This window comes from Genypterus blacodes, unplaced genomic scaffold, assembly GCF_046128005.1.
Source record: "Genypterus blacodes isolate CSIRO-AG114 ecotype Tasmania unplaced genomic scaffold, CSIRO-AGI_Gbla_v1 ptg000165l_1, whole genome shotgun sequence".
Lineage (NCBI taxonomy): Eukaryota > Metazoa > Chordata > Actinopteri > Ophidiiformes > Ophidiidae > Genypterus > Genypterus blacodes.
In genome coordinates, this window is record NW_027466966.1 from 120001 (window position 1) to 122538 (window position 2538).

Sequence of the window (2538 nt, forward strand, 5' to 3'; positions counted from 1 at the left end):
GCAGGCTGGGCTTTAGTCATAAAGCAGTTGGGATAATCCGCTGGTTTACCAACAAAGCTCCCAGAACACCCACACAGTAACGGGCCTGAGTCAGGCCTCAGAGGGGGAGGATGAAGAGCGCACAGGGAGAGGAGAAGGAGAAGAAGAAAGAGAAGTTATTTATTTCCATCCAGGAAACAATAGTTTGAGGGTTGCGTGGGCGTCGGCTGCACACTTTGTTCTTCTTATCCTCACCTGAACACAGCGAGCCTCACAGCGACTTAGACTCCCGCTCAGGTGTTTACAGTCTCAGACAGAGAATGTGTGTGTGTGTGTGTGAGAAAGGCTTGCTGCTACTTGCCTCCCTACTCCATTCCCAAAACACACTCTCTCTCTCTCTCACACAGACACACACAGACACACAGACACACACACCTACATGCCCTCCCTGGCGAGCGGATGAAAACTGACAGATAAGCACATTTACTTGCAGGTGTGGGAGTGGAGCTTTGTGCTGTGTCGCATCTTAAAGAGCCACATTTAGACCGATATTCATCTCACTCTCTCTGCTCCTGTGTGCTTCTTCTTTATACTTCATACCTCCATCCAGCCCGGCTCAGAGTGGAGCACAATCATATAGAATGACACAAACATTCAAACAGAACAGGATATCTTCATGTTTTAACGCTCAGACGACACAAAACCTCAATCCTTGTCTGCATAGAAGTGTATATTATGTTCAAATGTGTCATAAATTGAGGTTACAGACTAATTTGAGGTAGAATAAGCTGCTTGTTGACAAATTATTGTTGGACCAAATGCTAAATAAATAGAATATAGATGTGAGGATGTAAACAGATGCATGTTTCCTCCTCACAGAACTAAAGAGTGAGGAGGCATCTGCTCCACTTTCAGCGTTAATGAAGAACTGGCAGTGATTCAGAGCTGATAAAAGAATAAAACAAAGAGGTTCAGACAGAGGAAAGGAGAAAACGGGATGTTTACTATTAAAGCTGAGATATATTTGAACAACAACCGCCGCTTCTACAGCTTCATTTCCAGCTCCTTTTTCTGTTGGTTGATCTCTTCTTTTACTGTCTGCCAATCTCCCCGTCGTAACTTCAGGCAGCGTTTTCCCCCAAACAAGCTGAAGGAACGCTCGCTGTCTCACACAAACACACAGAGAGAGTGAATTAAACAAGTGCTCCATGAATAAATTCAACCACCTTGAAGGCTCAGAGCTTTTCCTCTCTCTGGAGCCGGTCCAGCAGAACTCAGAGGGGAATGAGAACTGGACTCATATTTCTCAGACGGATGGAACAGCAGCTCCAACGGGGACGGAATTCAACTCCAACCAGGTCAACAGAGGGCGCACCTGCTGCACACCTCCCTGTCAGAGCCAGGACCTGATTGGTCCTTCATGCAGCACCAAGGAAAGATGAAGAAGAGAAGAGGTGCAGCTGCTGGCTGTGTTTTATTCTCTGTGTTTGTCCCTCGTCTCTCCTCTGTCCTCTGTTAAGATGAAGGGTGGACTCACATTCACAGTTTAGAAAGCAAATTTGGTGTTTGTGGACTAGATCCTAGTGTGTGTGTGAAGAAGAACTCACTCCACCAGACGCCACCTGAGAGAACAGTGGACGGTGTCTTGTTCCCCCTGCATGCTGCCTCACACAGCTGGAGGAGATGTTTCCTGGACTCAGTCTGGACTCAAGGGGGACCAGAGGCCCTCCATGGCTCTCCTGTCAGGCTAAACCTCCTCTCCTCTTACAAAACCATACACGTTTCACCACTGGCGCCTGACAGATTTTCTTCCCGAGAGACGAGGCGGAAGGAGAGACGAGGCTGCTGAAGCCCCCGTTTCCTTCCCCAACGTGGGTTTGTGGTCTTTTGTTCTTCAGCTCTGCCAACCCAGCAGAGGAACCAGGCGGCGAGCTGTCAGATCGTCCTCACCGTATTTTACCACATGTGTGCGCCTCCTTCTTCTTTCCACTCTTTGTTAGTCGGCCGGGTGTAAAGAAGCTGTGAAGTTTCTATAACATGGAGTCCAGGGAGCTGATGGAGGTTCTGGTTATGGATCAGCTGTTTTTCTGATCACCTGGACCTTGGACAGCTCACAACAACAGCTCCTCTTAATCTAATGGGTCAAAGGTCAAACCAAGGTCACTTCAAAGTTGAGATTGGATGTTGTGTTTTATTGCGTAATACCTCAGGCTGAAGCTGAAGCACATGTGACCCATGCAGGAATAATAATGATAAGCTGTAGTGGTTTCCTGGAGGAGTGTATCACAGCAGGGAGCCTTCAGAGAGGCCAGTATACAAATGAGGTCAAATCTCTGTTGACTCGTTCTTCCTCTTCCTCTCGAGATCTTCCTCGCTGTCCCTTTCTGCTGTGTCAGTGCGTCTGATGGCAGCGCTTGGCTGAACGTTGAGTCCCATCTCTGTGTAGATCCTCTCTCCCTCATTAAGCCTCTTTGGTTTATGGGTCATCCACAAGCCAAATGTTTGTATCTCCTCACAGAGCCGGAGGACTCAGAGCTCCCTGACTGTCTGCACCTCCGT